This window comes from Tenrec ecaudatus (genome assembly GCF_050624435.1).
Source record: "Tenrec ecaudatus isolate mTenEca1 chromosome 1 unlocalized genomic scaffold, mTenEca1.hap1 SUPER_1_unloc_13, whole genome shotgun sequence".
Lineage (NCBI taxonomy): Eukaryota > Metazoa > Chordata > Mammalia > Afrosoricida > Tenrecidae > Tenrec > Tenrec ecaudatus.
The window spans coordinates 3,604,690-3,631,248 of NW_027457553.1; the positions used below are offsets into that span (position 1 = coordinate 3,604,690).

Sequence of the window (26,559 nt, forward strand, 5' to 3'; positions counted from 1 at the left end):
CTGTGATCTGCAAGACCGGCAGTTCAAGTCCACCAGCTGCGCCTTGTGAGAAAGATGAAGTTTTCTATGTCTGTAAAGAGTTACCATCCCCGGACCCCATGGGGGCAGTTCTACTCTGCCCTTTAGGGTCACCATGAGACAGAGTTGACTGGATGGCAGTGAGTTGGGAATTTTATTTATTTCATTCCCAGCATGTCTTTCCAAGGTTCATTTGTGACCTGACATTTATCCCCCTATTTTAATGAAAGACACCACTCCATTCTAGAACTCGAACTCACTGACTTGGTCCATCCATCTGTCCACGGACTCAAAGGCGGCTTCCACCTTTGGCTGTCGTAACTATAATGCAGTGATGTCCATAATTTAAAAGAAAACGTTTTGACATTAGGTTTTTAGGGGACACAGTGAGACCAGAGCATTTGTCCCTGCCGGTGAAGGGACTGGAGGTCAATCCTTTTTTTTCCCCTTCTTTTTTAAGTGTCTCTATTCCCATCTACAAAAGGTGGACCCCACTCAGGACTGTATATGGTTTCTCTCCTTGAAACAAAATAATCCATTGTTGTGCCCATTACATAGAGGGGGGCACGAAGCTTACAAGCTAGTGCCCAGACCTACAGCCACAAGGCTGGTGGCTGGAGGAGGTCTGTGTGCCCACTGTGGCTGCAGGAGGGACAGAGGGGCCTGCAGGGGGGGCCACTGGGCCTCAGAGACCTTCCAGGCGAGGCTACAGGAACTGCAGCATCTCTGGGGCGAGCTGAGGGCCAACTGTAAGAGGAAAGAGGCCACGCTCCAGGAGGCCTGCAAGGTAGGACTGTGCACGCCCTGGGCCAGGTTGGATGGGACCCCAGGTTGCCCAGTGCCCACTGCTCACCCCACGTCCTTCTCGGGCCCTGCGTACGGGGGAGCATCTGGGAGCTGGAGAGCTGGCTGCATCCTGTGGAGGGGGAGCTGCGAGTCCCTGGCAGTGGATAGGACCGTCCTTGGGTGGATGATCTCCTGGGGGCACAGGCAGACGTGGAGGCAGCAGTGGCTGAGCATGCTCAAAGGGCACGGAGCCTGCTGGCCCGGGCCTGGGCCTTCATTCCTGAAGGGCTCAGCCTCAACGTGGAGGATCCTGCCCGGCTGCTGCTTCAGAAGTAGATCTGCCTGTGCCCCCTCCTCCTTTCCTGCAGGAATCCCACCCCTGTCCCCAGCACACTCACTCCCAGCGCTCCTGTGACCAGCATGAGGAGCTCACCTTAAGACTGTCAACCCTGCACCACCACCACACCCTGACCCCCCCACCCCCATCCCTCACCCCCACCCCCCACACTGACAGCAAGCTAGAGAGCCTGCGGGAGCCCTGAGGCCCGGAGCCTCCTTTCCCAGTACTTTAGGGACACTGATGAGGAACAGGCTTGGGTGCAGGAAAAACTGGCCCTGGCCACAGCCCAGGACAACGGCCAGAGTCTGAGCGAGGTGCAGTACCTGCAGCAGCAGCACCAGGTGCCAGCCCACTCCAGGATCAGAGGGGAGGGTGTCTGCCCCAGCAGGGAGCAAGCACAGGGCCCTGAGTGACCACTAGAGACTACGAGAAGACACAATGTGGGGCCCAAGGAGGAGCTTCTGCCTCAGCCGGCTTTGGGACATCCTGGGCTCTTTGCTGACCATGGAGACAGGGTCCATGTCTATGGGGCCCCATAAGGCTTCATGGGAGTCTCCCAAGTAATGGCCTGTTCACATAGCAGCCCTGGAGACCTTGCGTACTCCACAGAACTTGGAGCAAGAGCTGCACAGCCGGTCCTGGCCAGGTTGGTGGAGGACACAGGGCACAAGCTGCAGGCTGGCACTTTGCCACCCAAGAGGTGGCAGCTGAGGTGCAGCAGCTGGAGAGCGCTATGCGCTGCCTGTGCGCAGAGGCAGAGCAAAGAGGCTGAGGCTACAGCAGGCTCAGGAGGCCCAGCAGCTGCAGATAGATAGAGGTGAGGGGCACGAAAAGTGGGGGTCTGCCCGGTGTCCAGGGCTCAAGGGGACTCCTATGTGGGACCCAGACTCTCGATGTGCCTAGCAACTCCTCTAAGCGCTCTCTTGTTCCAAGGCCTCTCTTCCACACGTGTCCAGAGATGAGACCCACTGTGTCCTTTAGCTTTGCTTTCCTACTGAGGCAGAATGGACCCAATGGCAGTGGGTGTGGGGGTGTCTTCTAAGCCGGTGGCTCTTCTCAGTCGGTTATTGCATTCGAATGTCCTGGAACTTTGAAAAGATATGGACATGCAGCCTCCAATCCAGACAAAATCTGGATCTACAGGGGTGGGGCCTAGGCAGAAGCACCTTTTAAAGCTCTCCTGCCAACCCCGCGGGGAGGAGGCAGCACACCCAGGTCCAGTGGGGAAACAGATAAGCCACTCTGGACAACCGTCTGGCTGGAATCACCGTGTTCTTGTGACACGGGAGAACTTCGTGGGAAAGGGAAAAGAAAAGGCCACAGGGCTGCAGGGGACCTCGGGGAAGGAGCTGTCTTGCTTCCTGAGAACCAAGACTGCCTTCAGAGTAAACTGTGGGAAATAAAAAAGAAACAGGGGGCGGGCTTCTAAAGAGCAGCCAGGTGGGCCGGTGCACTCCTTCTCAAAGCTGCAAACCCAGGTTGGAGGCCATGGCCCGCCCGGCTGTCACCCCAGCTCCTGGAGGCAGAATCCTGGCTGGCAGAGCAGGGCTGTGCCCTGGACGGCATGAACACGGGCCTCGTGCACCCTGATGCCATGGTTGGAGGCCACCCAGAGCGAGCTGAAAGGGTTCTGCGGGCACCTGGAGGATTTGCAGAACTCAGACAGGTTGGCAGGGGGTGGGAAACCTAGAGAGCAGGGGGTGGGCAGCCAGAGAGGAGAGGGCAGCAATCCCCTGTGACTTTCCTGATGCAGCCCCACAGTGCTGTCCAGCTGTGGGCGGTGAAGGAGGTCCACGCAGTACGACTATGGGCAGCGGAGGCCCAGGGGTAGTGCCAACTGGAGGGAGAAGCCCTGCTCCTCCACGCCTGGCTGTACAGCAAGGTGGCCACTACGACTCCCAGGACTGTGGGCAGGACCTTGAGGGTGTGGAAGTGAGTCGTGCCGGGAAAGTGGATGGAGGAACGGAGGGTAGGGTAGATGCTGGGTGGGCTGAGGGGGCAGGAGATGCCCTGCGGAGTTCTAGAACCAGGGCTGAGGGATGTGGGAGCTGTTGGGGCCAGCTGGCCCTTTCGTGAGTTTTAGGAGCTGCCTGAACCCTATCCACATTGACCCTCTCCAGCCCCACCTTTGCAGATGCTGGAACAGAAGTTCAAGGTCTTCCGGGAGAAAGGGCAGAGTGTGGGGCTGCCAGGGTGCAAGCTCTGAGGGAGCTGGCAGGTGCCCTGGAACTCGCCTCCCCCAGCTCCATGGCCCAGAGTCAAGTCCACAGGAGCTGGGTTGAGGCCACATGGGTGAGGCTGGACAAGGCAATGAAAGCCCGCACAGAGGTGGGTGCCAAGAGGGACAGGCCAGCGACAGCCAAGGGGCTCGGGACGCTGGGGCCTACCCCAGATGTGTGTGCGTGTGTGTGCGTGTGTGTGTGTGTGCTCATGTGTAGGGGTGGGCATGTGGGTGTGTGCATGCGTACTTCTGTGTGTATGAAGGGGCATGGCTGACTCCAGCTCCCAGCATCAATCAGCCTTCCCCGTCCAACCACGCTCCTTCCTGCCCCCAGTTTGGAGTCCTTCAGCGCAGGTCACCCCTTGTGGCAGGAGCACGAAGTGGACTCTCCCAATGCTCCCTGAGCACAGGCCGCAGTTTCGTTGGGGGCACAGGCCCTGCTGGTCTTCTTGCTGACCGCCACTCTTAGAGCTCCCTGCCTCCCCTCCCCACACCCTCCTTTCTCGGGATCTGGTGTCTCAGTGCACTGAGCACCTGACAGGTCCTGCAACCGAAATCCTGGGGCTGGGTGGCCACGGGGCCAGCCCTCTCCACACTGACTGTTGGAGGTGCTACAGGCAGACCCCCTGACAGGCAGCCCACTCGCTCCCTGAGCCGCCGTCCTCATGTGCTCAGGGCTCCCCATATTTTTGCCTTCCACCCAACATGCGTGTCCAGACCCTTTCCTCCCTCGGACCCTGCCTGTGGCCCCCGGGCCTCATCAGGAACCTGCTGTGATCAGAGGAAACCATCTTCTAACCACCAAAGGGCCAGAAGGTGCGAATGTACAGCGATGATAATAGGTAAAGGTCACGGTAAAGTCACAGAGGACAGGAAAGACAGGGGCGAGAGAATACAATACAGAGTCAGACATGTTTTATTAGGCATTCTCACTTCAGCTCCTCTTGATGGACCACGTGGAACTGGGAGAAGTGGAACCTTTGCTATCTTGGGACGTGTATAGGGAGCCTGGAGACACACCTCTTCAGTAGTGACATGGGTCACAAGGTGGGTGATATCTATCGTAAGGCCCCTGTACTTGAGCTCACCAAGGTGAGGAAAGCTAATACCTGCATTGGGGGAAGCTACAAAGGGGGCTGGGTGTCACGGTGGGAAGAGAGGGCAAAAGGATCATATCTGCTTCTACACAGAGATACAATCAGCCATGTGCTCACGTTAAGGCAGCCTAGCTGTTAACGGAGAATCCGTGAGAATGATTTTTAAAGTAGGATAATGTACTTGGACTTTACCTCTAACTTACCAAAGTAGAGGCTTTCCTACCGTGGAACACCAGCTTTCCAGATTCTCACTGTTATAAGTTAGGGAATAGAGTCTTCGTCCTATTTCCCTCCGTGTTAACGCCCCACAAATCCCCAAGCCACAGTCTTTGCTCAAAAGGAGGTGGCCCTGTTCTCAGGGAGAAAGTTGCTGGCCCTCCTTCCCGCTGTGCCCTCGACTTCCACAAGGCGGCGCTCGAGCTGTGGGGCCACATGCAGAAGGTGGTCTGGTGGAGGGTGCTGTCCTTGGCCACGACCTGGCGTCTGTGGAGGTGCTGCAGCGCCAGCACCGCCTCTTGCAGGGAGGGCCCCAGTCCCTTTCCGCCCTCCGCGTGAACCCCTCTTTGTAGGCAATGGATGGATGAGGAGCCCTCGCCCCCAGCTGACCTCAGGCAGTACTGCAGCCTGCCCCTGCCCCCTCTGTGATGGGGGGTGACGAGCCTGGGCTTGACCTAGGCTGGGGTACAGCCAGGATGGCCTGCAGAGTCCTGGGTGGTGAAGCATTCAGCCTGCTCTTTGCCAGCTGCAGAGGGAGCTGGTGGCTGTGGATGAGGTGGTGGTTCAGATGGGGATGGAGGCCATTCAGGTACACCCTGCGGTCCAGGAGGGCCTGGCCGGGCAGCTGGCTGAGGTGCAGGAGGCCTGGGCCACCTGGACATGAAGGCCTGGGGGCAGGACCAGCAGCTGGAGTGGGCAGCCCATGGCCATGCCTTCCTCAGGCACTGCCAGGAACTGCTGTATGTGCCACCCCACCTGGATGGGGGCTCGCTCTGTCCCATGAGGGTGGGGGCACCCAGCTCTTCCCTGCCTCCTCCCTGTTCTGCCCTCCTGGCCCTAAGACCTGTTCCCATGCCCTGTCCCCCACCCAGCACTCGGGCTCAAGCGAAGCAGGCACTAGTCTATATCCTCAGAAGGGCCAGCTGGGGCCAAGGAGACACTGGGGCAGGAGCTCTGCCTGAGAGCCCAGGCAGTGTGACCGGCGGGGTAGCAGGTGCTGGACACCAGCCACGTCATAGCCCCAGAGATGTGCGCGCTGAGGGCTAGGGCCAGGGTGGTGCGTGGCCAGAGCCCCCTTTCCTGCTTCTCCCTGCTCCATGGTAACCCAGTCCTGCCCCACCCAGGTGACACTCTGCGCCCCTCCCAACAGCCCTCTGCCCCCCAGGTCACAGCGTCTCCGGGAGCTGAACAGGCAGCTGCAGGAGCTCCGGACGACCTGGGCCCTTCACCAGGAGCACTGCCTGGTGAGCCAGGACCAGGAGGAGCTTCGGGGAATGCTTGGTCAGGCTGAGGTCTGGCTGGCCTCCTGAGAGGACCTCCTGCTAGACCCTGACTGTGGGGTGAGCAGGGATCCACCCCTTAGAGGGCCACATGCCTGGCACCAGGACTTGGAAAGGCAGCTGGCGGCCCAGGAGGAGAAGCTCACCCAGCTCCAGATGTAGGTGAGGGTGTGGAGGGCGGAACTGAGGAGGGGTCGAGGGGCCTCAACCTGCGGTGGAGTCCCCAGAGCATTGATCCGCCCTGAGGGGCACCCCTTCGAGGAAACAGCCGCAGGGTCCTGTCCTCCGTGGGCAGTCTGGCTCTGTGGGGTCCATCACAGCGTCTTCTGCCCAACTGCTCCCTCCCCTCCTCCTCCTGGTTTCCCCATCTGAGAGCTGCCCTCAGAGCAAGCCCTGTGGGACACAGAGGGTCACTATGGGTGGAAACCAATCAATAATCTCATGGGTGCAGAGCACACTCTGAGGAACACAGGGGAGGTGACACTAGCTACAGAGAATCTGAGTGGAGCGAGGGTTTGTAATCCTTGTGTAGGCTGGGGGCGGGTTGATATCACAGGATCCTGTGGGACTGAAAGTGAGGACCTGAGGGTGGATGGGAAGAGGGAGTGCCCCATCCTCTGAGGCAGGAAGGTGGTCAGCTAGGGTGAGCACGGAGGAAGATGAGCAGGGGCTCTGCAGTCACACAAATGTCACCTAAGAATCTCACTTTAGTATAAAATGTTTGTCTCCATTGCAAAGCCACCTCTAGCAACTAGGATCCCCTCTCTCCCCATCTGGAGCAGACGAGTGAAGAAAATCAAAAACTGAAGCAAAGCAGTCCACAGGACTAACGGACCACCAACACCACAGCCCTCCATCCTTGTCCTGGAGACCAGGAGAGTTAGATGGTGCCCAGCCACCGCCTCAAACTGCTCTGGTTGAGCTCAAACTGGCAACTTGTGCACAGCTTGAAAGACAATGGAAGTCGACTTCATGAAGAGAGGGCATTACAAGTTTGACAGGGACTACTGGATCCCCGAACCAGGGCCCTTCAAATCCAAAACAGAGCCCAGCTCCGGGAATCACCCCTGCCCAAGCAACAGTCGAGCTGATAAAGTGAACGCATGGCACCTGTGAGGCACTTGCTTCCCAGAACAAAGGGGAACATTTGCCCTCAAAGTTCAGGAGGGAGGGAGGGGCCAGGGAGGAGGCAAGAAGAGTGCTGTGTTATATTATGAGGGCTGCAAACAAAATGTGTAGAAATTGTTAAACTGCTCTGCATGTTTTCACTTAAAACAAAAACCCTCTATATTAAAATTCATATATATATGTGCATTATATGTATATATATATATATATATATATATGTATATATTAGTCAAACCCAAGGTCAGAAAAAGGCATGCCCCGGGCTTCTGCTCGTGGCAAGGTCAGTGGTCTGAAACCCATCAGAAAGATGCGGCTTGGCTGTCTGCTCCCGTAGTGACAGCCTCAGAGAGCCGCAGGGGCCGTCGTGTGCTGTCCTACAGGGCCTCCATGATAGAAATCGACTCGATGGCAATGATTTGAGTGCTTTGAAGGTCAGAAACTGTAGACAGTGATCTATAAATGTCCTTCTCTCCTGTAAGGTGTCTGTAACACAATCAAAGGAAAACAATCGGTCTGCTCTCCAGATCTTCAATGGGACCATTTCCAGGGAGCCTGGCCACACATTTCCAGGCTGTGCCTTCTCAGATCAGCTGGCACTGCTAGGAAGGTTGTGGGCCCTGCAGGGGTGGGGGACTCTCCAGCCTGCTCCCCAGCAATAGAGGCACTAGGCCAAGACTGGAAGAGCCCCGGCGGGGGGAGAGTGGGGAGGTTGAGGCAGTCACTGTGCCCTGCTTCTGAACTCTTCATGTGGCTGCTATGGTCACCCTTGACCTCAGGGAAGGCCAAGGGTCACCAGGGCAGAAAACACTTCCTTTTTATGGTGAGGGCCATATCGGGTCTCAACTCCACTGCTAATTAGCTGTGGTCTCTAGCAAGTAAGCCAGCCTCTCGGTGCACCCAGTTTCCCCAGTGCTATCTGGAGTCCCCAGAAGGGCCAGGGACAGCGAGGCTGCTTGCAGCTGGGCCAGAACCAGCACCTGCCCTCACCGTGCCCTGAAGCCAGAAGCCCAGAACTCAAAGGCTGAGCTTTGCTGAAGGTCGTCCGACAGGGCCTCTCAGCTTAAGTAAGCGGTCCCAAGCTCCAGGCTGCACAAGTTGCTCCCTGGAACACGTGGCCCAGGCCCCCAATATGGGCACACAGAAAGCCAGTTCACCTCTCAGGACAGTGGTGGTGTGACTGGATGTGGACATGCCCGCATGGCCCACTCGGGGCTCCTGGAGCAGGGTCCCCATCTGCTCTGCACCTCCCGCACCAGACACTCACTGCCCTGGGACTAAGAGAAGCCTCACCCCCACCCGCCAGGCAACCCATGGTCCCCGGGCAGCTTCTGGACCATGTCACTCCCTTCCCCAGACTTGACGGCTGTCCCACCCATGGGCTCAGCCCTCTGTACTCATGCCTTTCCATGTGTGCATGTGTGTGTGCGGGCGCACCTGTGATAGATGTTCACGTGTTTTTGGTAGATGCGTGTCCATCGGTGTGGTGTGTGTTCATCCAGGTGTGTTTATGGTATACATGCCTGTGGTATGTCCATCCATGTGTGTGTGTCTGTGTGGTGTGCGTCCATGGGCACACACACACATCTGCAGACCCGTGCGATCCTTCAGCTTCCTGCTGCTGGCTGGTCTGCGGAGAAGAGCAGGCCCTCTCGGAACGCCTTGCCTACTGGAGCAGCACGGGGTTAGGGCAGCCTCTCTTGGCATAGTCCCAGCAAGCTTGCCTGGACTTGGCCTCCTGCAACTGTGCCCTTTGGCCTGCCTTCTCCTCTTCCCTCTCCAAAACAACCTTGGCTCATGGGCAGCCTGCTGCCTCCCTGTCCCTTGCTGTCACAGTCCCCTGCAGCTCTCCCAAGGCACAGGCCCTGTCGCCCTCCAAGGGGAGAAGAGAATCTAGTCAGGGGTCAGAAGGTGGAGGCAGAGAAGGCAGGGCATGGCAAGGCTCTCTCTCTCTCTCTCTCTCTCTCTCTCTCTCTCTCTCTCTCACATGTGCAAGCAGGAGCCCCTGTTCCCCCCTACTCCCACCCCCCAGAATGTGCAGCACCCCTGAGCCCACCACCCTCCACCAGTGGAGACATCCTGGGGCACCATCTCCGCTGTAATTGCCCACCTCCACGCACTCTCCCATGGGGTCCAGTTCATGAATGGGATGAATGGCTGGGGTGAAGCCTCATCCTGGACACAGGGGTACTGAGCAGTCACTCCTGCCCTGACTCTCACTCTGTGCCCAACCTGGGCGTCACTCAGCCATGCATTGGGGTGAAGGGGGAAGGGGAGTGTCATGGGAATCCACGTGGTTACCAATGCTAGAGAAACATGGGGTATTGTCAGGGAGGTGGTGGTGGGGCAGGTGTGACCCAGGGACCCAACATTCATTCACTGGGCCTCGCTGCTCCTCCACAGGGGTGGGTGGGGCCAGAAGTGACCCTGGGGCTGTAGGTGAGGACGTGCTCCATCCAGGTCACCACATGGAACCAGCCACAGACTGCCCATGCAGGCTTGCCACAGTCTAGCCAGGCCACCACGCAGCACCCTGGGAACGGGCAGCTCCTGGTAAAAGGCAGCCCTTCCGAGGTCACACCTTCCTAGGCTCTTCCTCAAGGTGCTCTGACCCCCACCCAGCAAAGAGGGCAGCTACTGGCTGGGAGGGTGGGGCAGGGCTGCCCAAAGCAGACACCTCCTACGGGGCATCCGGCTGGGAAAGGGTGGCACAGCACCAAGAGGCTGGCAACTCTTTGCGGGGCCAGGGAGATGTGTCCTTGTCTTGTTTCCTAAACTGGTCTTTGATGGTGGTACCAAAGGTCTCCCCATTCGTAGCAGCAATGACATCCTCAGACCGTTGGTGGGACGAGTCCTGTAATGTGTGCAGGCCCCGAGTCCCTGCGTACAGCATTCAGAGCAGCAGGGCGGGGGAGCCTGGGACCCTCCCCCCAGTGCCAGCACTCTACACCGGGCCCAGCCACCCCGAACCCCAACCCCACCCCATTTGCACCCCGGCTGCCACAGCACCTCTGCACCCCACCTCTCCCGGTGCTTGAAGAAGAGGCCCACTGTGGCCTGCTCCAGGGGCCCAGGGCCCAGGACCAGAGCAGCTGCTGAGCTGTGGCAAGCCCGTAGTCACAGCTTCAGTTCACAGTGCAGATGGCCCTCTGTGAGGTGCTGGCAGCTCCTGCCCCATCTGGGGTTCCAGGGCATACACCCAAGGCTAGGAAGGGTGCTGCTGGGGCCAACCAGGCCCTCTGAGGCCCCAGAACACTGGGGGATGGCTCTCTGAGGCTGAGGCATGGCGTCACTCGGGGCGGGCTGTCAGCGCTGCCTCCTCTTCAGCAGGGCCTCGCGCAGGGCAGCCGGCAGAGGCTCCTGGTTGTTGCAGATGTTGTAGTGGGCCAGGCCCAGAAGCTTGTCCAAGTCCTCTTGGCTATGGGTCACTTTCGAGTAGTGGTAGGGGGAGTCAGACGGAGACTTGTTCAACCGGCCGGCCTCCTGCTCCTCGGGTGTCCTAGGGACCCCTGTGCAGAGAGCACATCATGGGCATGGAGGGGCAGGGTGCTGGGGTGGAGGGCGGGTCTGCTGGGTCGGGGAGGCTGGGACACCAGGAAGGGGGTGGCGGCAAGCTGGCTCACCAGGGGCTGAGTGGTCCTGGAAGGAGTCGTTGACCAGGGGGAAGTGCAGAATGACTGGGGCCTCAGGCCGGCCGGGATCAGAGAACTTGTGGCACTCCCGAGGCTGGCGCTCCTCATCAAGGCTGGGAGAGATGGGCGGGAATGGGATGCCCTGCTCTTGGCACATGCGGCCCACCAGCTCCAGCTGCTGCAGGGGCACAGAGGGCAGGAGAGGGCTAGCCTTGGGCTCCCTTGGTCCTGGACACTGACGTCACATAGGACCAAGCATCAGTCGGAGTTGACAGCCGTGCCACAGCCCCTCAGAGCTCCACCAAACGGACTGTAGCCATCGCTGAGGCCAGCCATGAAGGGCACACACCTCTCACTAAATTAACATAGAAACTAAACGCTGGGGTGTCGACGGCCTGCAACCAGCCGTGGTGCAGGTGCAGCCAACCAGATTCACCATCACATCCTCTCCCCATTGCGGAGAAAGCCCCCTGATGGAGCGTGAATGAAACCCCAGTTCTTTTCACAGGGAGCGCTGGTGGTGAAGCAGTTATGTGCTGGGCGAGGTTCTGCAGGGTCAGCACTGGGAAACCACCCGCTGCTCCATGGAGAGAGGGCCGAGCACCACGTTCCTGAACTTGTGCCTCCACGTTGGTAGCCACAGACTCTCCCTTAACAGCCATGCTGCCTTCAAGTGGGCACATGGCTGGTCTGATCTCCCTACAGAGGCAGACATCCTCTGGCTCTCTCTTCCTGCTGTCGCCCAGCCCCCCTCTCAGCTTCCCCCAATGCAGCTGTTAGGCTTCCTCACTTGTGAGCTCAGCGTTACTGTCGATCCCACCCACCTTGTGGCGTATGTAACTACTGAATATGCATGTCTTAAGGCTACCTGTAACTACCCCAAGATAATACAGATGCTCTCTCTTCCCCCACTTCCACGTGGTCCATCAAGAGGAGCTGAGGTGAGCATGCTATCATAAAACGTGCCTGACTCCTTTATTGTACTCTCGCTCCCCTATCTCTCCTAGCCTCTATGACTTTACTAGACCTTTACTATTTTATCGCCATACAATTGTGCCTACTGACCCATTGGTTGTTAGAGGCTGATTTCCTGTGACAAACTGCTCCGTGGGCATTTTTACTCCCGTAAGCAGTTCGATCTCGGAAACACACCAAGGGGGACCCGGTGAGTCAGCATGGACTCCATGGTGGGGATCCTGGTTTGGTTGTTTTGACTGGTGTGGTGGTTAGATATTATGTCCACTTGGACCTGCGTGAAAGTGCAGGGGTGGAGTCCCACCTGTCACTCAGGTGGAAGCCTGGTGATCCCTCCTTGGAAGGAAGGGGAGAAGCTATGAGCCTCTTCTTCCTCGCTGGGATTCTGTCTCCAGGGACGGCCCCATGGGGCCACCAGCCTGGAGAGCCGCCGACTTGGCCGTGTTCACGCCAGCCTGGGCATTATCTGCCTGCAGCTACACAGAGGCTGAGGAAAGTTCTGACTAGCATGGTCTTGAATCACACTGGGCTGGGATGCCTTGCTGATCTAAAATGACTTCTTGATCTAAAGCTCTTTCTTTCTACACAGAGGAGTGTTGCTGCTTTTGTTTTTCTGGACAGCTCAGCCCATAGCATGTGGGTCCCTGTCTCATAGGGTTGGGAGGAAGCCAGCAAGGCACACACTGTGAAGCCGCCCTAGCATCCTCGGGTGCCACTCATCAGCTCCCCCACCTGAAAGGCGGCATTTAAGTTGTAGTCCAGCGACAGGATGAGGTCCACGTCCCGGGTGGGCTGCAGGAGGGGCGGGCAGCTGGTGTTGACAAAGTAGCCCACGTCCAGCAGGCAGAGGCGGGGCTCCCCAGGGGTCAGCTGGTTAGGGAGTTCATCCAGTTTGGTGTCTGGAGAGGTGAGCGGGGTGGGAGGGCAGCCTTGAGCACGGGTGCTGAGGACACCACGCTTGCTCCCCTGGTCAGTGGCAGTCACTGGCTGCTCCTGGAAAAAGACTCCGCCCTCAGGCCCCACCCACCTGGCCCCAGCCCTGAAGCAACCTCCAGCCCCAGCTGAAGGAGAAGGCAGGAAACTCTACTCCCCACATCCCGTGGGATCCCGTGGGTCCACACATGGAAGGCCTGGAGCCAAGGGGTGAGGTGAGGGGCCTGGAGCCAAGGCCCACAGCTCTGGGAAGACATCAGGGGGCTGGGCCCCGGTGGGAGAAGCTACCTTTCCAGGAGGAGAAGTGAGGGTGCTGGAAATAGTCTTTGTGGAACTGGAGACCACGCAGAAAGTTGTGGGTGGCCTGGGCAAGCGGGCGCCACGTCAGGAGGCCAGAGAACAACTCCCCGATCCTCCCAGCCAGGCTGGGTGGCACTTCCATCTTCAGCACTGGGACCTGCTCCTTGTCTGCATAGCCAGGGAGTGGGGCGTGGGTGCTAGCCCAGTCTGAGGGCAGTGACCCCGGAGAGGGAAAGAGCTGAGACCAGTGCCCCCACCACCACACACACACAGAGCTGGGAGTCACATGCCCACCCCCAGCACCAGCCCCGGTCCTGGGCACCTACCCAAGCTGGTCAGGGTCTGAGCCCAGCGATCCCAGAACGGACTGGGCTCCAAGGACCAGTATAAGCTGTCTTGGAGGCTGGCTGCATATAGGTTGGTCCAGATGCCTGGGAGCGCAGACACAAGGGGACGAGAGCCACCATTCCTGTCACAGCCTGACCCTTCCCTGCTGCCCGCCTCAGTGATGGGGCTCCCCCAGAAACATCCTCCCCTCCCCCATTCTCTCTCCAAGACCCCCTCACCTTCCAGGAAGCAGATGCGGGACTCAGGCATCCTCTTCATCAGCCGCCCCATGAAGAACTCGGAGCCGAAGAGCTCGGAGGGGATGGAGGCACCTTAATTGGAGAAACCGAGCTCGTAGGGGGAGAAATCACACCACTGTGCGGTGGGAAGGGACCGCTGTTGGCCACCACCCTCCTGCCCACCCGAACCCACGCAGGGCAGCCACAAAGGAGGCGCGACTCCCCTCCAGTCCAAGTATCTCTGGGGTCATGGGTGTCTGGATTCACTCGGGTCCCGGACCAGAGTGTAAGGAGAAGGGCATGAAAAACTGTCTCCCCACACCATCCCAACCACCCCTTCCCCGACCCCTGGCCGCCCGGGGCCTCAACCAGCTGCCTCGACCTGCCTCCAAATTCAAAGGTGGACAGGCCGTGCCCCTTAGTGTTGAGGGCATAGTACATGGGGAGAGGTTTCTGGCCGTGCCTCAGAGCCTGTCGCTGCTCTGAGAGCTTGTGGACATTAGGCTGTAGGGAGATACCTCAGTGTAAACCCATTGCTGCCTGGTCTCTGGAGATCTCCCCTCACCCTGCTACCCAGCAGGGCTGCCTCCAGGTCCAGGCCCGTCCCCGTGGGCCGCCCTTCTGTATCCCATCATGTCGCATGGCCTCATTGATGAGGGCCCAGAGGTTGGTGAAGCAGGCCGGGTGTTCCCAGGCGAGCGCACTCCTCCAGCTCCTGGTAGTACCATTGCAGCTGGCTGGGAGCCAACACGCCCAGCTTGTTCTTGGTCACCTGCGTCTTCAGCAGTACGGTGACGCCCCCCAGGTCCTTCTGCGACCACTCTGGATCCTTGTAGAGGTTTTCTAAGGTCCTAGGCAAAGCCAGAGTTCGGGGGCAGACAGGTTCCTCTAAGAGTCCCCCGAGACCTCACACCCCTTCGGACCTTCTCTCCCAGGGCAGCAGCCCGCAGGTGCCTTCCAGCTCCATGGAGACAGCCGAAGCCCATGGGGCACCTTGGGCATATCGCACCTGCCACCTGCCTCCTCGCAGACCTTCCAATCTAGTCAGGGAGGCCAAGGGGGCACTAGAGAAGCCTTACCACAGGCACCCCTGCCTCTGCCCACTCACCCCCAGATCCCACACTCAGCCTGCTCACCAAGTGGAGCCCGAGGCCCCTGTGATGTAGAAGACGCAGTCCAAGAGGCCCAGCTCCCTGAGGCCGGTCAGCTGCCCATACAGGGAAGTCATTGCCCGGACCCCTCCACCAGTAGCCATGATTGCCACCACTGGGACCTGGAAGGGCAGAGTACAGCTGGGGTCAAGGGAGGCCCTGCGGGGACTTCCAGTTGGTGGAGGGGAGGTCAGGGTGCGCCGGGCAGTAAAAACCACAGGAGGAGAACACAGCAAGTCAAGTGGCCACTCAGTCCCCTGCCCCTGGCCCCACCACCAAGTTAGCGTAGGTCAGAGTCTGGTGGGGACCCATGGAGCGGGTCTGAGTCAGAGCAGCTGAGGAGAGTCATGTCAGGATAACCTCCTTCAGCAGGGTGGGTCCTTTCGGGTTTTGAAAACTCCAGGGAGCGTACAGGCCACAGGCCTTATCTCCCCATCCCCAGCCTGGGGAGTACGGCGGTCACTACTTAAAAGACGCAGGCTCACCTCAAAACCCCCAAATCAGCGTCCCTCTCCCCTTGCAAGGAGCTCATTTCCTTAGGAGCCAGCCCAACCAGCAGAGAGGCCTGGCCAGATGTCCACCGAGTTGTCTGAGAGGCCCAGTCTTAAAATCAGCTCCAGGCCAAGGGCCAATGCCCAGAGAAGGGTAGCTACCCCTGGTGGGGCCCGTGGTTCTGACACTGCTCAGCCGCATCGGGCCCAAGATAACATCAAGAGAGCTCCGGGAAGTACAAGGGGGGTAGGTGGGCAGACGAGAGGCAAACACAAGTCTGCCTTACAACCAACCCTGGTCGGGCAATGGAAGTGTGGAGGCCCACTCAGCTCAACACTCAGCCTGAGACCCCCACACTCCTGCAAAGCCTGACAGACCTCGTCCTCCTGCAGGTCTCCCTCCAGCTGCAGGGCCTGCTGCAGGGCCTTGGCCACCACCTGCTTCCTCCTGCTCAGGAAGGCCTGCTCCTCAGCACACAGCTCGAAGTCCAGGCGCACGGCTAGCTCCCCTGGTCTGGGGGTGGGGTGGGGGGATGGACGGACAGTGAGGCAGTGCTCATCCTCGTCAGAAAAGAGGACACTGGGCCCATCTCCCTGCAAGATCCACGTCCATCTCTTCTCTCCCTTCAGCCTGCGTGCTGAAGCTTGGAGAGTGAGGTGGGCATGGTGGGCCCAGAGCCACACCAACACGCCCGGCATGACAGCAAGGCCAGCTGTCAGATGAGGGTGTCCCTGTGGCCAAAGGTGGCCCTGAGTCTCAGCTTCTCCCTCCCCTGCAACGCTGGACCAGGGCTACACTGGGAAGGGGGCACGGGGGCTGAGAAGGAACAAAGGTCTTTAAGTTGGGGCTGTTTATGCTCCTAGACACTGAGGGCCAGTAAAAGTTCTTGAAGGCCCAGCCACGTTGCTTCTACCCAAAAGGTTGCTTCCTTCTGGTCTTTGTGCTCCTCAAACCAGGCGTGTTACTCTCCTCAGCCCCCACCTCTCTCCCACCCAGTGAGGCCACACGCAGACTACAAGGCTGAGGAAGGACCCTCTCTGCTCTGAGCACCTTCCCAAGACTGGGAGCTCCCTGCTGCAGCCACCCGCTTGCTTCCGGTCCTCCAGGCCACCCAGCTGCACATAGCGCCCTCCCTCCCCCGGCTGCTCTCCCCCAGCCCAGCCTCTCACCTGTCTTCTTTTCTCAGCTCCACCTTCATCAGAGGCTCCTGCAAACCAGCAAAACACCACTCAGAAAGGCTGGCACCTCCACCCCAACTTCGGCCCTGGGATGCCCCAGTCATCTCCACAGGGATGCACCCCCACAGCCCAGCCCAGGGGCTTGGCCCAAAAGAAAAGGGAGAGAAGGAGTCACCCCCTGCCCCCACCCCCGCACTGGCCTGAGGCCCTGTCCCACACCCACATCAAGGTCTCTTCCTCTGAGTGAAGAGTACCTGGGACGTAGGGAAGACCAGCCTCACAAGGTGGTCTGATGGCAGGGCCCTGAGTGGCACCTTCAGTTGCTCCTGGGGGGCATTCTGCAAGGGGACAAAAACTGTACACTTACCCGAGTCTCAGAGCAGGGGTACCACCCGGCCCTGTGGGCCTGAATTCCAGGGGGTCAGTGGGGGAGCACCCTACCTGCAGGTGGATACTCAGCTCCTGCTCCCAGCAGGTGGGGAAGTGGAAACGGAAGGAGTCGCTGCCTACGGTGGCCTCCTGAGATCCCTCGTAGGACCCGGGGACCACAAGCTGAATTTTCCCTTTGACTCTGGAGAAAGTAACCGAGGTAGGGGTGGGAGGGGGTTCCCTGCCCGTGAGGTGTCTCCCGCCCCTGTGGCTGGCAGAGGCTGGGAGGAGTTACCCCCAGCCCAGCCCCCTCGGAGCAGGGTCATGGGAAAAGACCAGGTCTTGGTAAGCCCGGGCAGTTTCACCCCCAGCCCCTAGCCTTCGGAGGCTAAAGGTGGCTGGCAGCTTCTTCCAGGATGGGCAGCTGAGGAAGGGGGAAGACATAGGCTGAGGGCCAGGGCTGTCCTGGTGACCTGGGAGACTCACCCTTCTGGTCCCCGGCCTCCTCCAGCCGCACATGCAAGCGGGAATGCTCACGGCCTGTGTTGGGAAGAGGAGATTCATATGCCGCCCCTCCCACGGGAGGATACCTCACCACTACCCATTCCCCTGCAGCCCGCGGTTCCTGCTCCTCAGTCCCATGTCCTCTGGAAATCATAGCCCCTCCCACTTTGCTCTTTCCTGGTCCAGACAGACTTGCAGCCAGGAGGGCAGGTGAGCAGATGGCCTGAGGGAGGGTGTGTCACTCACCACTACAATCCCAAAGCACCACTATGCTCCCAAATCACTACTGTGATCCCAAATCACTACTATGATCCCAAATCACTACTATGATCATAAAGCACTACTATGACCCCAAAGCACTAATATGATCACAAAGCACTACTATGATCACAAAGCACTACTATGATCACAAAGCACTAGTATGATCCCTAAGCACTACTATGATCATAAAGCACTACTATGATCCCAAATCACTACTATGATCACAAAGCACTACTATGATCACACAGCACTACTATGATCCCGAATCACTACTATGATCCCGAATTAGTACCATGATCCTAAGTCACCATTACCATCCCAAGTCACCACTATAATCCCGAATCACTACTATGATCCTGAATCAATCACTACAATGATCTGACTCACCACTAGGACACGGTTGCTGGTGAGCTGCTCCGCACAGTCTGTCCTGGGTAAAGCCATGAGCGGGGGTCAGGTTCTTGCCCCCAAGGAAGCCTAGGCAGTCCTTCCAACCACAGAGGGTCCCCGGGGAAGGACACCAGCCCTGAGCGCACGAGGCTCTCTCCTTCCAGAAGGGACAGATTTGACCCAGAGCCCCTCTCCCTACCTCGCAACTGCCAACTCCCCTGACCCCCGCAACCCCCAACTCACACACTCCGCAGGCGGAATTCAACGTCAAACCGCTCCCCACCATGAAAAAGCAAGTTATAAAGGTAAGACGTGTGCATGTATGTGGGCATGCATGTGAGTGGTTGTGTGCACATGTGAGTGTGTGTGCATGTGTATCCACATGGCGGTGCATGTGTGAGTGTGGCAGTGGTTGAGTGCGTGTGCTTGCGTGTGAGTATACCTGTGTATGTGTGTGAGGCTGCGTGTGGGTATGAATGTGAGTGTGTGTGTCAGTGTGGGTATGTGCAGATTCCAACCCAGATGCCAGCCAGGGGAGCCAATGCGGGGAGGGCTGCTGTCCATAATGTGGCCCCGAGGAGGGGGCCGCTCCTCGGGAAGCAGGTCCTGGTTGACAAGGGCCTCAGGCACCAGGGAAACCTGACCTCATGGTCTGTAAACAAGTTCTTTGAAGAGGGGCATTTAAGCAGCATCCCGTTGGTGGTACCGAGGGTGGCCGCCCATGTGGAGTCTTGCCTGCAGGCTCAGCAAGAAGCTCTGGCGCCGGAACTCCCCAGGCAGCAGAGTGCCCACGTCAAACAGCACTGACAGCACGGGGTCGTCGCTGGTCAGCAGGTCCTGGTCAAAGACTTTCAGCTCCACCATGTTCTGGAAGGGGAGCAGCGGGACAGGGCCATGGGGTGGGGGGTGGGGTGGGGGTGGCACTGGGGGTACGCAGGGCTGGGCTGAGGCAGGCCCACCTTGATCTGGCTGTGCACCCGGAAGTGGAAGCTCTGGTTCCAGACAGGGTTTCTGTAGTTGTTGACAGTGTGCGTCTGGAACCGGTGGTTGCAGGCCGTGGTCAGCCACAGGGTCACACAGAAGTCAGGGTGGGTCACTTGGAGGAGAAGAAATGAGGGCCAATTCTCCCCCAAGCCACGCAGAGTTCACCACCAGAGGGATCCCTGGGGACGCACCAAGCCCCACCCTCCATCACCAGCCCTTGCCCGTCACTCTTTGCAGGCCCTCCTCCCAGGACCTCGCAGGCCCAGCCCTCCTGCCATCTCCCACCGTCCCTGCCCTGCTCCAATTGCAACCTCAGTTCCCTTCTCCTCTCTCGGTCAACTCACCCACATCCCTGGCAGGCAGGCTGTGGGCCTGCAGCACATGAATGGTGTGCAGGCAGGTCCCGGGCAACTTTGCCTGCAGAGCAGCGGGGAGGGGACAAGCTTGCTGTGGGATGACATGACCAAAGGCCGCAGGCAATGGAAGGGAGGTTGGGGCACCTGTGAGGGCTCACCCTGCACCAACAGGGCCAAGGCCACCCAGAACCCCGAGTCTAGAAGAGACAGGGCACGTCCATAGGAACTTACACAATGCCCATGACAGGTCTGTCCCAAGGGCTATCCATACATTAACTCAGCCGACTACTACGCTGCCTCACGAGGAGGCGGAGGCATGGAGAGGTGACCCAGCAACTGGCCGGAGACCCAGAGGCAGGATCGCTGTGCTCTCCGCTTCCCTCTCCTGGAACCAGCAGGCTCCCATCTTGCCACCTGTCTGCACCAGCCCATGCCCTCGCTTACAAAGCTCTGGGTGGGCATACAGAAGGGCATGGAGGGAGCGGCCTGCTAGGACTAAGCTCCTGCTTGCTCACTCACTCCTCCCTGTGCATCCCACCCCTGGTCAGGGGGCAGTTCTGGAAGCCACCTCTGTGCTGGGGCAGGTGGGAGGTTACCAGGCCAGGCAGCCCATGGGCGCCAAGCCCTGTGCCCTCCAGGTTCTCCGAGGGCAGAGAAACAAAGGACCCCAGGACTCCATCCCAAACCACCCCGGGCTCTGGGCTGAAGCCCTGCCAGGTGCGCTGGGGCCAGGGAGCGTGTGTCAGCACACCCTTTCACTGGCCTCCCAGCTGCCATTGGAAGTCCCAGCTGCCTGCGCCCAGGGGTTCCTGGCAGAGGAAGAACCCGGGAAAGTCACCCATCTCATCAGTCTCAGGCCCCGACAGCCCAGGCAACTGACTCAGAGGGAGCAGGGGAGCAGCCAGGAGCCTCTCCCTGCCTAGAAGCTCTGTGGATCCGCAGCCCAGCCATGCCCCTACCCAAAGCTGGCAAACACGCCCCCTACACCTGAAGACCACCGCGGCCACAGCCCTCCAGAGAAAGCATTAGCCAGGACTCAGGTGGGCAGCAAGGGTCAGAGTGGGCTCCAGTGCCACGCCAGTCTTACCAGAGCCATGAGGCTGGGGGTCCCAGGCGGGGTGAGCAAAGGCAGCAGTAGCCACTGGGCCGAGGACTCTGGTGTTTTAAGCCAAAATCCAAGTATGTCCCAACTGGCCTCCCTAGCCCCTCCCACCTGCATCTTCCGCTCCGCCCAAGCCCCACACCCTGCCCAAGAAATGAGGCACCTCAGCCTATACTGGGGCTACTGACACCCTCCCATGGGCTCAAGGTCCCCCACCCCTGCTGGGTTCCTGGAAAACCCACTGCCCCCAGCAGACACCAACTGGGCCTGCCCAGCCGGGTCCTGCTTCCAGGACAGCTCACCAACCACCCGTGTGAGCAGGACAGGAAGGCATGGCTTGGAGGGGCCACAGGTCTGGGCAGCCGCCAGAGGTAGGGCAAGGGCAGAGTCCCCACCAACAAGGCTTGTAGAAACAACCAGGTACCAGTAGGACAGGAATGCCCAGTTTCCACTGAAGCAGACCCGGAGGAGGGGTGTATCCGGAGCCTATCATCACAGCAGGGGAGTGGCTGTTACTAAAAACAGCTCTTCAAAGCCAGGGCCTGGGCCACCTGGGTCCCCAGAGATGGCCAGGACTGGAGCTCCAGGTGGGCACCCAGGGGAAGGGGGCTCATCTCCCCTTTTGTGGGGGCAGCAAGAGAAAGCCAGTTCCTTCTGCAGAGGAGCAGCCCAGGGGTGGGGGTGGGGCAGTTTCTGTCCCCTGGTCCCTGTGCTGGTTAGGAGACACAGGCTCTTCCCCAGGCAACCAACCCTATCGCAAAGTAAACCAGAGTCCCAGTCAATAAGCCCTGGCAGATAGTTAAAACAGGGTTGGCCTGCCGGCCAGACCGGAGTACAAGCTGTGGTCCCTGGACAGACAGGGAGCTAGCTCCTCTCTCTGACGTTTCCATCTGAACCCTCCCCGCCCTCCTGGAGACACAGAAAGCCACAAGGAGCAGGTACCACATGGAGCCTCCCCGGCTTTATTGAGCATGTCCTTCGAGCGAGCGAGCGGGCCCTTACAGAAACCCTCTCCACTCCCCAGGGCGGCCAGAAAGGTAGGGACCATCATTATATCCACTTCACAGCTTTACAGAGGAGGGAGGACGCCGCAGCTGGCCTCCACCCACGGGGCTGCTTCACCTGCGTGGCAGCTTTCTGGGAACCCTGACCTAGACACCTGCCTGGGACTTCCTGGTCCTCCTCCTATCACCACGATAGTCTCCAGGGTCGGTCCCAACCCAAACGGGGTTCTGGGTCAGACAGATTGCAGGGTGTCTCTGTGGGGGCCCATCTGGGGAGGAGCCAGAGTGCCCCCTGAGCTGTGGGGGGGCACGTTCCCTGGGGGCTCCACTAGTCCAGGCCTGAGGTCTTGGTGAGGGTGTCGAGCAGTTGGAAGTAACTGTACTTGAGGTCATACTCCATGTCGTACCAGAAGTTCACTGTGGGGAGAGCAAGCACAGGAGTGGGTGGCCCAGCTCTGACCCAGAGCCTCCCCAGCCCACCCGCTGGCCGAGGCCAGCAGCTCCTCACCAGCAATGCAGCCCTGGGACTGCTGCACATGGTGGAACCACAAGGCCGGCAGGTAGAGCATCTCGCCGGCCTGCATGGTGCAGCGGAGGGCCTGGGCCCCACGGTACTGTGGGTACCGGGACAGATCTGGTGTCAGGGGATCCAGTGGAAGCCAGGGCACCTGGGGATGGAGCAGGACCGGGGAACTCGGCCTTTGGCCTTGCCAACGGTAAGGGCCAAAGATCCCCCTCCATCCGCCCTGGGAAGCCAGCCCCAGAAGGCAGGACCTTACGGAGGAAGGGGCCACCTTCCCAAGACCTTTGGGGCCCGCTTGCTCCTCAGAGATGGATGAGCTCGCTCCTCCCTGAGGCCCAGGGCCAAGATGGACACCTTCTCCATGGCCTCTTCATCCACCACCTCAAAGGTGCCTGCCTCAGTGACTCGGTAGGTTGCTGGGGTGTACAGCTCTGATGCCAGAGAAAAAGGGGTAGCTCAGCAAAGAGTGCTCCCAGCCCCTCACACCTCCTCCCAGCCTCTCCTGTTGGCTGCCTGGCCCCAGGGACACAGGCAGGGAATCCTCGCTACCCTTCCTCTGGTTTGGGGCCCATGCTTAAGGCAGGCCCCAGCCCTACCATAGGGGATGAAGGGTCAGTCGCTTGGCGGGTGTAACAGGAAATGTTTCTCTCCAGAGAGGACACAGTAGAGGTTTTCGTAGTGGTCCTTGTGCACTGCCAACACAAAGAAGGTCCTGGGCAGATTTGGCGGAGCAGGGCACATGAGAGGCAGAACCTGCCCACCCAGAGCCTTGCGCCTCAAGACAGCCAGGGGTGTAAAAACGAGAAAGTCCTGCGAATAAAGATTTCAACCTTCCATCCAAAGTGTCCCCTGATGTCTCCTTTACGCCCAGTACTAGTTCAACTTAGCCAGTAAAGGATCTCCATCCCTCTGCCATGAGCATGGTGCTCTTTTAAACTCCATCCGGGATCAGACTGAAAACAGCCTCTTCAAAGAACAGCCAGGATCCTGGAGGACAATGAATTTATAAGGGGGGAGGGGGAATCCCATTATTTTCTACACAGTTTCTGAAGCCCCCTCATTTCCCTCAGGGAGAAGAACTCGGGAAGGGAGGGTGAGAACGTTTGAACCAACTAGAGGGACTGAATCAATGTCACTGAGCTGTCAGCGTAGAAGCTTGGTGTGTGCTTTTGCTCTGTGTATTCTCAACGACATAGTCAAACCAGACTCCAGGAGATGCCCAGGGGGGGTTGGGGTGGAGGGCATTCCAGATCCCAGCCACCAGGGACTTGGCACTCACCACACGCCCCATGCGGGTCATCTCTCCAAAGAGGTAAATATCCACGCATAGGGTTCTCCCAAGTTCACCTCCGGGGCCAACGTGCCCTCTGAGAGATGTCTAGGGCGCCCCCACACCAAAGTCATCCCACCCACCACGCTGCCACGCCGCTCCTCCTCTGTTCGCAGAATGGTAGACCGACCCTCCAGGCCAGCCTCCCACCCTTGGCCCCATCCTGGCTCCTCCCTGTCCCTGCATCCCAGAGACACCTACAGGACGTCACTGCGGCCGCCTCCCCCAGCCAGAAGTTCACCGCATCTGGCATCTTCCCTGCAGGACAGAGGAGGAGAGTTAGGAGCGGTTCTCCCCTGCAGGTTGGGTCTGGGATAACACCCAACAGGATGTGGGCAGGGGTGCTGCGTGCGAGCGAGGGGCATCCCAGGGAAAAGTGGCGAAGAGGCCATGGTTTGGAGGGCTTGGGGAGTGGGCCCAGCCCCCCACAGGCAAAATTAGAGCACTAATCCTTTGCAGTCGGTCAACAGTCAAGGCTTCCAGGGTGGCAGGGCCTGACCCTGGCCATGGGGTGGTGGGTGTGGCCCAAGACAATCAATGTCACCGAGCTGTCAGTGTAGAAGCTTGGTGTGTGCTTCTGCTGTGTATTCTCAACGACTGCCCTCTGCCCCAGTCGCCCCCTCTCACCCAGAGCCTCGGAGGCCCAGGGCATGTGGGGCTCCAAGTCGGGCAGCAGCTGGGGCAGCTCGGTAAGCAGGTTATAGCACTGGTTCTGCACGTAGAGCACACCAGGGTGCCGGGCGCTGTCCTCCAGGACGTCCAACACACCTCACAGGGGCAGCAGGCGCTCGGCTGGCATCACAAAGTGGTCTCCGCGCACGGAATCAGCATAGCCATCTGGGGTCACCGCTACGCTCACCTCCGTGGGGCCCACCGTGGCCCTAGGGGAAGGGACTCTAAGAGCATGCCCACATGCCACAAGACAGCTCGCCCATCACCCTAGCCCAGCCCAGGGCTGCACCCACCTCAGATAGGGGAGTGACCACTTCTGCAGGGCATTGCGCACGATGCAGGGCCTGCTGGGGCAGACCCAGTCCCGGTAGAAGTGCAGTGGCATCGGGGCCTCATCCAGGTAGGGCACGGTTGGAGGCACGCCAAGCTCTTAAGTGGGGTGGGAGGTAGATGTTGACATAAACAGCACCCAGCCACTTACGGATGAGATGCCCTCTCTGGGCAGGCCACAGGGTATCACTGGGCAGTGCTCACTGGGGAGGGACCAAGAGACTCTGGACCACCAGAAATAGAAGGGGATTTTCAAGGAGGAGGCTGCCGCACGCCTACTCCAGGAGGGGCCACACAGCCCAAGAGCACGTGAGCAACATACTCTGGTGTCAACTTGTGGAGGGGTGGAGTCTAAGCTGTCATTCAGGTTGCAGCTAGATGACTTCATTTGTAGGTGCCCTCGATAATCAATAGCTCCCTTCCTGTGAGACATTCCTGCTGACAAGACACACAGAGCTACACTAGAGCCCTGGAGCCGCAGGGCTCACTTGGAGACCCCTGCTAGCGCTGGGATGCCTCCACCACCACTGGGTCCACAAGGCTTTCCACCCACTGGCCTGTGATCTTCCTGCATCAGCACCATTGCTTGTGTTTCGTGAGGAGGAAGAGGGATTTATAGACTGGTATCGGACATATGGGCTAATATCAGACTTAAGGACTTGATCTGGACTGGGCTGGGATGTTTTCTTAACGTACAATTTTTCTTTGATATAAAGTTCTCTTTTAAAACACATATAAGTGTCTATGAATTTGTTTTTCTGGTCAACTGGGGCTAACACAACGGGACTCCTGCTTGGCCCAAACCCCAGTCCTCCCTGGGGCCAGACCCTTGGTTAGCTTCCCTAGCTACGGTGGCAGACCTCTAGCGAAGTATAGAAAAGCAGCCTCAGGCACCACGCAGGGAGCTCCCCGTGGCTGGGGGCAGCAAGATGAAGGAAGAATGCCTTCCAACTGCGAATATTCACTGAATATTTTGGAATGTGCTCAGCACTTGGCTTGGCCAGTGTGAATGGGTCCTTTCAAGATGCTGACAGCCTCATCGGGGAGACATGCCTATAACCTGAACGCCCTGGGTCTTCCATGATGGTACCGTGCTGTGTGCTGCCTGGGTGGCTTTCTCTTGCTGCCCTTCATCGCACCCTTCATAAACATCACTGACTCCCTGTTGTGCTCCTGGCTGGCTCCTCGTCTCACCGAGTCTACCTACAAACACTCCCAACCTCCCTCGCCCTCACCTTCTCCCTCTCCCATGCCACCTCCTTTGAGGCCCCTCCACTCACAAGTCACCCCAAGAGCCTTCCTTCCCCCAGCTGGCTATCCTTCTTCTTTAGGAACTTGTGAACCACACCACCCACCGCCCACCCCCTCCCGGCCCCAGCCCACAACCATTTCTAGTAAACAAACAACAGTTGCCCTCGAGTCGATTCTGGTTCCTGGTGACCCGGGATGTCAGAGTGGACCTTTGCTCCACAGTTTGTGGCCCTGACTTTTCTGAAAAGGATTGCATTTCATTGGGGGTCCTTTAGGAGTAGGCAAAGTGCACCGACCTTCCCATTAGTAAGACAAATGCTTAACCATGGACACCACCCCGGGGCTCTGAAAAACTCCTCGTTCCCTTCCTGCGTGCATGTCCACTTGACCACCTACACCGTCAAGCACACTATCTACGGGCCCTGGTGGTGGCACGGTGCTTAAGCACTTGGCTGCTAACCAGGAGGGTATGATCTCAGTCCACCAGGTGCCCCTCGGGAGAGAGACGTGGTGGCCAATCTGTTTCCTCAGACACAATACGGGGCAGTTCTACGACTCCAGTGACAGGTTTGCAAACAGGTTAATATACTATCTACTCAATTGATTTCCACTGGATAGCTGTCTCTGTCCCCGGCTAGAATGTGATCTCCATGAGGGTGGGGGTGTGGGTTACGCCTTCCCAGGATGGAGCACAGTGCCCAGTACGCCCATGATCCCCAGTACACACTGGCTTAATGACTGGATGAAAGACTTACAATATCTCCTGCCACAGTGAACTAACTGGTTCCCCTGGCTTAACTCCCCTCCTTCCAAAAGCATTTATCACCCCAGCTCCAGACATCTTCTTGAAAGGCAGCCTCATGTTGTCACTCTGAGCAAACCTCCTTTGATGACTTACCACTTGGAGAATAAAGTCTGCCTGGCCTTGGTAACGGGGCCCAACCCATTCTTCTCCTCTGATTAGCCTCTGCCTGGAGCCGGCCCCTTACCACACACCCTCCCTGCTCCCTGGCCCTGCAGCTCCCTCCATTCTTTCCCTTGGGTAGAGAGGAAGGTCCCCCCTGTGCTTCAAGGCCACTGCCCTCCCCCTAAACCACAAGGTCGCGCGCCTCCGGTGAAGTCATCCGATTAGTCTCACGGTCAGTGGGAAAGTGGGGATGTCTTTAGCTAGAT

The 26,559-nt window shown here is 58.8% G+C and overlaps 1 pseudogene; it reads right to left on the reverse strand.

Moving 5' to 3' along the window:
* Window positions 1-10,389: 10,389 nt before the first annotated feature.
* The window catches only part of LOC142435744 (cytosolic phospholipase A2 beta-like), a 118,667-nt pseudogene continuing 102,497 nt past the window's right edge, over window positions 10,390-26,559 (reverse strand).